This window comes from Tupaia chinensis, unplaced genomic scaffold (genome assembly GCF_000334495.1).
Source record: "Tupaia chinensis unplaced genomic scaffold, TupChi_1.0 Scaffold000710_1, whole genome shotgun sequence".
In the NCBI taxonomy this organism is placed as follows: domain Eukaryota; kingdom Metazoa; phylum Chordata; class Mammalia; order Scandentia; family Tupaiidae; genus Tupaia; species Tupaia belangeri.
In genome coordinates, this window is record NW_006160234.1 from 542,379 (window position 1) to 554,352 (window position 11,974).

Below are 11,974 nucleotides of genomic sequence, written 5' to 3' on the forward strand. Positions count from 1 at the left end.
AAAAAAAAATCTTCAAATGCTTTGCTAAAATGAAGAACAGAGCAGACTAAAGATTTCTAAAGTAACTAGAAAAATAAAGCTTACTTGCTCAACAATTGTCCATGAAAAAACTGCTCAGGTATGAAATATGGGGATTTCAGAAGCACAAATAAGAATCTTCACAAAATTAGTTATAAATAAGCCCTTGTTTATTTATAAGGCCTACAACACACCCTGATGCTGGTGTCATACCCCCAGTGCATTCGAAATGTCACTTAGCTTTCCCCTCTGTCTCCTCCCTATCAACTCACAGTTGAATACACAGCAAGAAAAACCAAGATTTCAATTTTAGTATTAAAAAGTGAGTACTTATGAGATAGTTTTTCCCTGAAGTGGTCATTTCTGAGCTTTGGTTACAGGAACCATATTTTGGAAAAAAATCACTTTCTTAATGAGAGACTGAAAACACACATAAAACATGGACCAGGTGTCAGCCAATTTTGCCTCCTCAAAGACTATCATTAACAGAGCTTCAATGTTTTGCAGGTTGAGAATGTGCAGAAAAGAAAAATTTCATCTTTCAGGCTCATTAAGGTTACATGGTTTCATTCCCATAATCAAGCAGTTTTCCTATTAACCTCCAACCAGAAGTGATTCTCATAGAATACAAGTTCAGTTCTATAGACACACTTGTCAGATAAAAGACACTGGAACCAAGGCCAGTTTCAGGCAGCTTTACAGACACTGTGCACAAAACACCTTTGTTCCCTAGGTCTCACTTTCTGATATAGAGAGTTAAATTCTGTTATATTTAAATGTAAAGTCTCCACGTCAAAGTGAACATGTGACATATATTACTGTATACATAGTCACTATGCAAGTGTAAAGCTTCTCTTATGCATATTCATAGAAATTCCTTCTCTCAGGACTCCTTCCTGACCTCTTAAAAACTTGTCCTGAACCAACGCTGGGGAAGAGAGATTTGAACAATCTCTCCTATCCTTGGTGACTGACCTTACAATAAAGCCTTGCTTCAAACACTTGTACCATAGGATTGGCTTCCATGTGAGTTTGATAGCAAGCCCTTGCTTGGAAACTAAATCAATTTTAAAGAGAAAACCTTCATGGAAGCTACCTATGATTACCTCTTTCATATCTAAAATATTGGCCAATCTTTAGTGATAAAATCCTGGATTAATAAAGCCAATGTGGCCTGTAAGAAGAATATTTTTATATTCATTTTATGTCCTGACCTTACAGAAACTTTTAACAACTGTTTTTCAAAAACTGTTGACACTTCTAAAATTTGTGAAAATAGATATAGAAGTAACCTTACTTGATTTTCCCTTTTAAAAAAGAATGCAGTTCATTCAGTCTGCAGGAATATTGAGCAAAATGGGAAGGAAAACATACAGAGTGACATAGTTTAAAGACTGTATGGAGGGGAACGATCAGACTTAGCCAGCTGTTCTAAGCCAGACAGAGACCTCCAAGTTTATGTTGGATTGCTGCAATTTGTGGACAAAAAGTATTTTTTCATTTGTCCACATGGTTGGTTCCTGCAGCTTCCATATTTTTGTGCTTTATGATTATAAAAAGCTTTTATTATCAAGTCTTTTATATTACAATTTCCTAACTGCATCAAATTCTCATTTGAATACACTTTAATGTGTTCAAATCAGCTAAATACAAAAGAAAAGATATCAGGGTTCAGATAATAGAAAATGAACTATTTAAAAGGCATGCTTAGTATGCAAAGTCAAAGTGGTCTTTAGTCAGGAAGAAAAGGTGGTAAAAAACAAACACAAGAGAAGGAGGCACAGATACATAAAGACCCACACATTCACTAACCTCTCATTCATTCTCAAAGCTTTCCAAAGTTCTCTTCCTTTTCACCAAGAGGCCCTATAAGAAGCCCTAATTAACTTAATTATTATTGCTTATATCACTCAAAATAGTATCTCCAGACCCAATCAGATGACACCCTATGTCAGTATCTCAGTATCCCAGATGATATCTCCTGAATCAAGTTTGAGAATGATGTGCTTACAATGACATATCTGACAAGGAAAAATGACTTTGTATTGCTAATTAATATTGAAAGAGCCTCTACGCATAGAATTGTACAAATATTTTCTAAAATTTTATTTTATTTTTTAAGATTTATTTAATTTTTACTTATTATTTTTAAAATTGCTATAGGGCACATACACTCATCAGAGACAGACAGAGAGGAAAAGTGAGAAAAGTCACCAGCTCAGGACTCGAACTGCAGTAAGTCATGTGGAAGTCCAGCACTTTAACCACCATGCCACCTGCTGGTCCCAGAACTGTATATTTCGTTTTTTTTTTTTCCTTTTTTTTTGCGGAGGTTTTTGCCTTAAGGCATGTGCACTTGCCGGATAAAGACAGACAGTGAGAGGGAAAGTGAAAAATCATCCCCTGTCGGGGTGGTCATGCCACAATCCCTTCTCCATTCTTCTCCTGGGATCTTGAGCACTGGCATGCACAAGTGCCTGCCATAAGTGTTAAGCCACTGGGTCCGGGACTCAAACCATGGTGGGCTATGTGGAATCCAGTAACGTAACTATTACATGATCTGCTGGCCCACACTTATGAAGTACTACCATTACAGAAAAATACTTGAATGCCAGCTGGTCGAGAAAAAAAAATCTTCAAATGCTTTGCTAAAATGAAGAACAGAGCAGACTAAAGATTTCTAAAGTAACTAGAAAAATAAAGCTTACTTGCTCAACAATTGTCCATGAAAAAACTGCTCAGGTATGAAATATGGGGATTTCAGAAGCACAAATAAGAATCTTCACAAAATTAGTTATAAATAAGCCCTTGTTTATTTATAAGGCCTACAACACACCCTGATGCTGGTGTCATACCCCCAGTGCATTCGAAATGTCACTTAGCTTTCCCCTCTGTCTCCTCCCTATCAACTCACAGTTGAATACACAGCAAGAAAAACCAAGATTTCAATTTTAGTATTAAAAAGTGAGTACTTATGAGATAGTTTTTCCCTGAAGTGGTCATTTCTGAGCTTTGGTTACAGGAACCATATTTTGGAAAAAAATCACTTTCTTAATGAGAGACTGAAAACACACATAAAACATGGACCAGGTGTCAGCCAATTTTGCCTCCTCAAAGACTATCATTAACAGAGCTTCAATGTTTTGCAGGTTGAGAATGTGCAGAAAAGAAAAATTTCATCTTTCAGGCTCATTAAGGTTACATGGTTTCATTCCCATAATCAAGCAGTTTTCCTATTAACCTCCAACCAGAAGTGATTCTCATAGAATACAAGTTCAGTTCTATAGACACACTTGTCAGATAAAAGACACTGGAACCAAGGCCAGTTTCAGGCAGCTTTACAGACACTGTGCACAAAACACCTTTGTTCCCTAGGTCTCACTTTCTGATATAGAGAGTTAAATTCTGTTATATTTAAATGTAAAGTCTCCACGTCAAAGTGAACATGTGACATATATTACTGTATACATAGTCACTATGCAAGTGTAAAGCTTCTCTTATGCATATTCATAGAAATTCCTTCTCTCAGGACTCCTTCCTGACCTCTTAAAAACTTGTCCTGAACCAACGCTGGGGAAGAGAGATTTGAACAATCTCTCCTATCCTTGGTGACTGACCTTACAATAAAGCCTTGCTTCAAACACTTGTACCATAGGATTGGCTTCCATGTGAGTTTGATAGCAAGCCCTTGCTTGGAAACTAAATCAATTTTAAAGAGAAAACCTTCATGGAAGCTACCTATGATTACCTCTTTCATATCTAAAATATTGGCCAATCTTTAGTGATAAAATCCTGGATTAATAAAGCCAATGTGGCCTGTAAGAAGAATATTTTTATATTCATTTTATGTCCTGACCTTACAGAAACTTTTAACAACTGTTTTTCAAAAACTGTTGACACTTCTAAAATTTGTGAAAATAGATATAGAAGTAACCTTACTTGATTTTCCCTTTTAAAAAAGAATGCAGTTCATTCAGTCTGCAGGAATATTGAGCAAAATGGGAAGGAAAACATACAGAGTGACATAGTTTAAAGACTGTATGGAGGGGAACGATCAGACTTAGCCAGCTGTTCTAAGCCAGACAGAGACCTCCAAGTTTATGTTGGATTGCTGCAATTTGTGGACAAAAAGTATTTTTTCATTTGTCCACATGGTTGGTTCCTGCAGCTTCCATATTTTTGTGCTTTATGATTATAAAAAGCTTTTATTATCAAGTCTTTTATATTACAATTTCCTAACTGCATCAAATTCTCATTTGAATACACTTTAATGTGTTCAAATCAGCTAAATACAAAAGAAAAGATATCAGGGTTCAGATAATAGAAAATGAACTATTTAAAAGGCATGCTTAGTATGCAAAGTCAAAGTGGTCTTTAGTCAGGAAGAAAAGGTGGTAAAAAACAAACACAAGAGAAGGAGGCACAGATACATAAAGACCCACACATTCACTAACCTCTCATTCATTCTCAAAGCTTTCCAAAGTTCTCTTCCTTTTCACCAAGAGGCCCTATAAGAAGCCCTAATTAACTTAATTATTATTGCTTATATCACTCAAAATAGTATCTCCAGACCCAATCAGATGACACCCTATGTCAGTATCTCAGTATCCCAGATGATATCTCCTGAATCAAGTTTGAGAATGATGTGCTTACAATGACATATCTGACAAGGAAAAATGACTTTGTATTGCTAATTAATATTGAAAGAGCCTCTACGCATAGAATTGTACAAATATTTTCTAAAATTTTATTTTATTTTTTAAGATTTATTTAATTTTTACTTATTATTTTTAAAATTGCTATAGGGCACATACACTCATCAGAGACAGACAGAGAGGAAAAGTGAGAAAAGTCACCAGCTCAGGACTCGAACTGCAGTAAGTCATGTGGAAGTCCAGCACTTTAACCACCATGCCACCTGCTGGTCCCAGAACTGTATATTTCGTTTTTTTTTTTTTTTCCTTTTTTTGGCGGGTTTTTGCCTTAAGGCATGTGCACTTGCCGGATAAAGACAGACAGTGAGAGGGAAAGTGAAAAATCATCCCCTGTCGGGGTGGTCATGCCACAATCCCTTCTCCATTCTTCTCCTGGGATCTTGAGCACTGGCATGCACAAGTGCCTGCCATAAGTGTTAAGCCACTGGGTCCGGGACTCAAACCATGGTGGGCTATGTGGAATCCAGTAACGTAACTATTACATGATCTGCTGGCCCACACTTATGAAGTACTACCATTACAGAAAAATACTTGAATGCCAGCTGGTCGAGTGTGTTTTATAGGTGCATCAGTAGCTGTGAGAAACTAGAAATTCAGGAGATAAAATGATTAAGAGAAAGAAAGAAAAGGAGGGATTAGGTTGGGAAAGGTTGAGACAATTTAAATAAGCTAAAGTGAGGTAACAAGGCAATACAGAAGTATAAGGAACAATGCAAACATGAGTTTTGAAACAAGAATGTGAATATTATGGGATAGCAAAGAAACACTCTTACAGGGGTAGATGATCTGAACTAGAAAATAGGAGGTGGAAAATTATGCCAGATTTCTGAAACCTTCGATGTAAGAAATAGTTTAGACACAATGTTTATGTGTACACACAAAAGGTAAGAGGAACAGAGAAAGAGGGGGAGGAACGACATTTAAAATCACATCTGTGATTATACTTCTCCAAAGACTGATATTCTTATTAATTCCTTGTTATGTTTGAAATCTGAGCTACCTTTAAATTGTTGTTTCTCAGTTTTCTTATTTGCCAAAAGGCATGGACGCTAGTCAGAAAGAGGGAATTGAGAGGAAGCACCCATCCAGTTGGCATGGTCACAAAGGAATATCTTCTTCTCCATTTCTCCATCTTGTCAGAATTTGGGGTATTCGCATATATGCGTTTAGCAAGGTATTCAAACCAGGGCTGAGATTCAAATGGGGCAGTTGGCCATGTGGGTTCCAGCTCTCTTAGCCATCAGGCTTATAGGGCTGCTCCTAAATAATTGTTTTTATGATAGTTTTTCCTGTAATTGATATAAAATTAATTAAGAATTATATTTAATAGTGGGAATAAAATACAATTTAAAAATAATATAAAGATATTTGAAATAAAACAGATGAAACAATTAACTAATTTAGGTAATGTGTTTATTAAACTTCCCCTTAGTTTTTAAAGAAGACCAAAATATATAGTTATAGTTACAGTCAAATGTTTAATTTGAAAGAAATTTTCCTGAATAACTTTGAAGTTAATTAAAGGAACTTCATTTCTGTATGAATAGGAAGAACATTTGGTAGTAGTGTATAAAGTAGACCAAAGGGGAACATAAGGTTATTGGAAGTAATCCAAGAAGAGAGTAGGGGTGAAGAATAAGAATAAGAAGTGCATTGTTTAGTTTCCAGACTAATGGAACAAGTGTAACAAGAAGAAGTATGAGATGGAGTATCTGGGCAGAGTGAGCAAAAAAATCGAAGCCACAAAGATATAAAGGTAAACAAAAACACCTGGGGTGTCTAAAGATCTACATGCAGTTCAATGCTGCTGGCATATAAAACGTGCTTTTTCAAGTGGTAGGTGACTAAGCCACAGAGAGAGGTGGTAACCCCATGAAAAAATTGTTAGATGCCGCATGAAAAGAGCTTAGATTTTATTCTATAACCACTAAGGCACCATTGACAGATTTTTTAACCTGCAAGATAAATGAGCCTAGAAATATTAAGAAGAAATGACAAGGGATAATGAGGAACTGAACTAGTGGTAGGGGGCAGTGTAGCAGGACTGGACATAGGGATGGATTCACAACATATTAAAAAGAAAAGATCAGGGGCCAGCAGGTGTAGTGGTTAAAGTGCTGAACTCCCATGTGGCCAACTGCAGTTTGAGTCCTGGACCTGACTGTTTAAGCATCATGCTGAGCACATGCACATGTGTGCCCAAGCCTGAGAGGAGAATAGAGAGGGGACTACAGAATGGCCATCGAGCCTGCTTTCTCTCTTTCTCTCTCTCTCTCTCTCCAGTGAGTACATATGCCCCAAAGCAAATATCTCTCTCAAAAGAGGGGGAAGAGATCAGATATGTGCTTACATATATACAAACATGATTATGTATTTCTAAGACTCCATTCTTTTATGGTTAAAACTTTGTATTTAACTAAATTTCATTTTAAATGTATGAAACACCAAAGAATAGGACTGTGCTTAATAAAAATTTTAAAAATTAACACAACACTTTCCATGTGATAATAAATCACTGCAATAGTCTTTACTGTTTGAATTTCTATAACATCTTCCTTGGTTTTCATAAGTATTGGGTCATTGGAAAAGCCATGAGACATTTTTGCATAGAAAAACACAGAAAAATAGGTCATGACTTTTCTGACAACCAAATAGAATGACAAATTGGCGTAAACGTGTCTTTATAAATCAATTGCATACAAGGATTCAGATAAATGAATAGGAAAAACATCTGTTATTTGAGGATAAATAATTTTAAAGTTCTTAGTGGTTAAATTCATGTCAAACCACCAATCCTTGATAATCTAAATATTTTCTTCATGCTTTTAAAATTCTTGCCCCAGGCTAGATTTGTGTTGATGCCTTCATTAGAAACCACATTTCAAATAGGTAATTTCATTGATACTATAAATTCAAAACTCAAATTGTCTTTTTTTTTGGGGGGGGGGAGGTTTTTGCTATAGGGCACGTGCACTCGCCAGACAGAGAAGGATAGAGAGATAGAAAGCAAGAAATCACCCCCCAGGGGGGATGGCCACGCCGCAATCCCTTCTCCTCCATTCTCCTCTCGGGATCTTGGGCACGCACGCACATGTGCCCGGAGTGAGTTTAAGCCACCAGGTCCAGGACACGAACTGTGGTCGGCTTCGTGGGAGTCCAGTGACATAGCCATTACGCTAACTGCTGGTCCCCTCAAATTGTCTTTTGTAATTGAGATTATTTTTGTCATTAGATTGGACAATTACATGTAGTATGTCGTACTAGGGTGGGAGGCAGCACATGTGGCAGTATTAGGAAAGGGGCAACCTGAAAAGAGAGGGCTAGAGAACTAGTAGCATCAGTAATGGCTGGTAAGATGTAAGCTTTAAAAAAGGATTTTAATGTTTTGGATATATATTATATACCACATTCTGAAAGGAGTCATCTCTAAAATACTACAAGAAATAACATGTCTATTTACTCTTAATGTAAATTCAAAAATAACAAATATAACACACAAATATGAACAGCAAGAAGGAGCAAGTCTGAGGTAATTAAAAGTGACTATTAAAAAAAGCACTTAGGGGTTTTTTTTAATATATATATTTATTTTTTTTAAAGTGACCCTTAGGGCCAGTCAGGAGTGTGGTAGTTAAGTTGGGTTATAGTTCAAGTCCTAGACCCAGTGGCTTGAAAAACATGTCAAAGTATGTGTACATATGCTCAAAATTCTGAGAACAGTATAGAGGAGAAAAAATTGTGGCATGGCCATACCCCCTAGGAGGGTATTTCACTCCCCACCCCCTCTGTATCTCATAGCAAGTACATGTGCCTTATCGTGAAAACTACAACCATTTCTTGAACATAATAGAGAACTGAGAACACAGGCAAAACAATCTGAAATTGCGAGTCAGGCACCCAAAAGGAGAAAGAAGCACTGTATTGTCAGAAAAGTCATGATGTATTTGTCTATGTTTTTCTATGCAAAAATGCCTCTGGACTTTTCTGGTGACCCAATGGTATCCAAGCATTTGCTTACCTGGCATAGAAATATTTGGATAAGCCCGTTGAAAAGATTTATCTAAAAATGTTTAAGGAAATGCTAATGGCTGAAAGTAGGTTAACATGAGTGTGTTAACATCTGATGTGGAAAAGGCAAGGGGACAGAATTGTAGACTTGAGACCATGGCAGAAACCCAGTGCAGCTGGGAGAAAAGAACAGGTAACAAAAAACATGACTTCTTTTTTTTTTTTTTGAGAGGTTTTTGCTATAGGGTGCGTGCGCTCGCCAGACAGACAGAGACGGAGAGACAGAAAGTGAGAAATCACCTCCCAGGGGGGATGGCCACAGCACAATCCCTTCTCCTCCATTCTCCTCTCGGGATCTTGGGCACACGCGCACACGTGCCTGACATGAGTTTAAGCCACCAGGTCCGGGACTCAAACCGTGGTCGACTACGTGGGAGTCCAGCGACATAGCCATTATGCTAACTGCTGGTCCCGAAAATACATGACTTCTCACAGAAGGGAACCTTACGAAGCCTTGAGGTAGAGGGACAGAAATGACTGATGTCCACTTCCTGACTGCCTAGGCTCACAGTACCTTACCTAGACTGAGAATTAATCAGAACATCAGAAAACACCTCTGTCCTTTCCTCCCCTCTCCTACTATATAAACAAATACCAAAGGGGGGAAAGAAAGAAACCAAACCTGGGATCAGCAGTTGGCATAATGGCTATGTTGCTGGACTCTCATGTAGTCAACCGTGGTTAGAGTCCTGGACCTGGTGCCTTAAATTCACGCTGGGTGCATGTGCGTGCATGCCCAAGATCCCGAGAAAAGATTGCAGCATGGCCATCCCCCCTGGGGGGTGATTTCTTGCCTTCTGTCTCTCTGTCTCTGTCTTTCTAGCGAGCGTATGCACCCTATAGCAAAAACTTCTCAAAATCCTCAGAATATGGCTAGTTTTGATGCAAGGGACAAATTCTTTTGGGAAACGATATAAAGGGAAGACCCAAATCCAGCAGAGAGAACAATGAAAAAAAGCCCTCTGGTAAACTAGCTGACACCAAACAAAAGGTATCACTAGAGAAAATCAAAACTGGAGGTGCACTCAGGGTAACATAACAACAAACTTCACACAACTTAAATCATGACTAGGTTAACAGAACCCTATCACTTAAGGTCTGGCAGAAAGAAAGTTGTTCTCGTTTGCAAGCATAAAAAGTATTTAAGTCAATACTTAATACTGTCTTTCATGTAAGCAGTATGTCTGGCCTTGAACCAAAAATTCCAAGGTAATTCAGGAAAAAATAGAATCTGAGGAGACAAAGCAATCATAAAGCCAGAATGTGGTATGACACAACTTAAAACTATATGAATTAAAATAACTATTAATTGTTTAAAAGGTCCAATGGAAAAGGCAGAAAAAATACAAGTTCAGAAAGGTAATTCCTACAAAAAGATTTAAACTATGAGGAGGAATCAAACAGCAATGCTAAAAAATCAAAGCCATAGTTAAACAATACTTCCTATGTATGATCAGTACTCTTGACTCAGGTAAGGAAAAAAAATGAATGAACATGGAGGAGGGATAATAAAAATTACTTAAACTGAAATAGAGAACAAAAAAAAAGAAAAAACTAAACAAAATAGGTATCCAAGAGCTACTGACAGTACTCAAATGGGCTCACATAATAAGAAGAATTCTAGGGGAAATGAGAGAGAATGAGATAGAAGAGACATCTGAAGAAATAATGACTGAGAATTTTCCAAAAATCAATGATAGAGATCAAATTCATACTCAACTCATACTCAGACACTCCAGAGACCAATAGCAACATAAGTACCATAAAAACCCATTCCAGGGAACCAGCAGTTAGCGTAATGGCTATGTTGCTGGACTCCCATGTAGTCAACCGAGGTTTGCGTCCCGGACCTGGTGGCTTAAAATTCACGCCAGGCGCGCGTGCGCGCATGCCCAAGATCCCGAGAGGAGAATGGAGGAGAAGGGACTGCGGAGTGACCATCCCCCTGGGGGTTGATTTCTCGCTTTCTGTCTCTATGTCTCTCTCTGTCTGACGAGCGCACGTGCCCTATAACGAAAATCTCTCCAAAAAAAAAAAAAAAAACATTCCAGTGCACATTATATAAAAACTGCTGAAAATTTATCACAAAGTTAGAGAGGAAACTACAAGACACATTACCTAAGAGGACCACAGATAACAATTATAACAGACTTTTCGTAAGAAACCATACTAGCAAGAAGACAAGGTATGCCACCTTGAAAATGATGAAAGTAAAAACCTATCAACTTACATTTTAATATCCAGCAAAAGTATCATTAACTGTGATCAGATTCACTCTATAAGAAATGTTAAAGGAAGTTATTTGTAGGCCAGAAACTTGCATTTATACACATAAATGAAGAGCACTGGATATAAAATAAATGTAGATAAAACATTCATTTCTTCTTGTTTGCAACTGCTATAAAAGATAACCATTTAAAGCAAAAATAGCAGGGCCTTCAGAAGGTTCCACATGGCTCCAGGGAACATCATTTTTAAGGGAATGAAGATTTTCTACTAATAATTCAGCCTCCAACAAACAAGCTAGCGGCAGAAGAAGCCAGGCCTTCAGGAGAAGGTTCCACATGGCTCCAGTGAACTAGATTTTTAAGGGAATGAAGATTTTCTACTAATAATTCAGCCTCCAACAAACGAGCTAGCGGTAGGGATTCCTTCCCCCATGCACCTCCAGCCTTCTATCTCTGTCTCTCGGTTCCTGTCTCTCCCTGCTTCTGTCTTCCCTTTTCTTTAAAAAATTTTTCCTTTTTACCCATTTTTTAAAAAGGCACAGTTTTTCTCTGGCTCTTAGCTCCACCTTTTTTCTTGTTAATTTTTGCTCTGCTCCTCCCATCCAGGCAGAAGAAGCCAGGCCTTCAGGAGAAGGTTCCACTTCGCCGCGTGGTTTTCTATTTTGTGATTTTTTTTTTTAAATGAACAGTAATTACGTATTTTTATTTTTTTTTGTCTTTTTTTCTCTTTTTGTTGTTTTCTCTCTCGTTTCATTTTCCTTTTTCTTGTCTCTCCACCCTCCAATATCCTTTCAATGTGTTTTTAGACAAATCTAAGAGCACTGTAGCTAAACATCCAAATAATAATAGGGTTAAAATATTCCCCACTATCTACTGAATCTGCTGCACCAGAGATCACAATAGAACGGCAAAGAGATTCTAGATCACCTCTGTCTGCTTGCTCCT

General features: G+C 37.6%; 1 protein-coding gene and 2 non-coding genes across 3 annotated transcripts in view; all 3 read right to left on the reverse strand.

The window, feature by feature from the left end:
* The window catches only part of COP1 (COP1 E3 ubiquitin ligase), a 250,489-nt gene that overhangs the window by 27,732 nt on the left and 210,783 nt on the right, over positions 1-11,974 (reverse strand).
* On the reverse strand, positions 1,412-1,552 carry LOC114010100 (small Cajal body-specific RNA 3). Its single transcript, XR_003551487.1, has one exon.
* Positions 4,054-4,194, reverse strand: LOC114010101 (small Cajal body-specific RNA 3). The gene has a single exon (XR_003551488.1).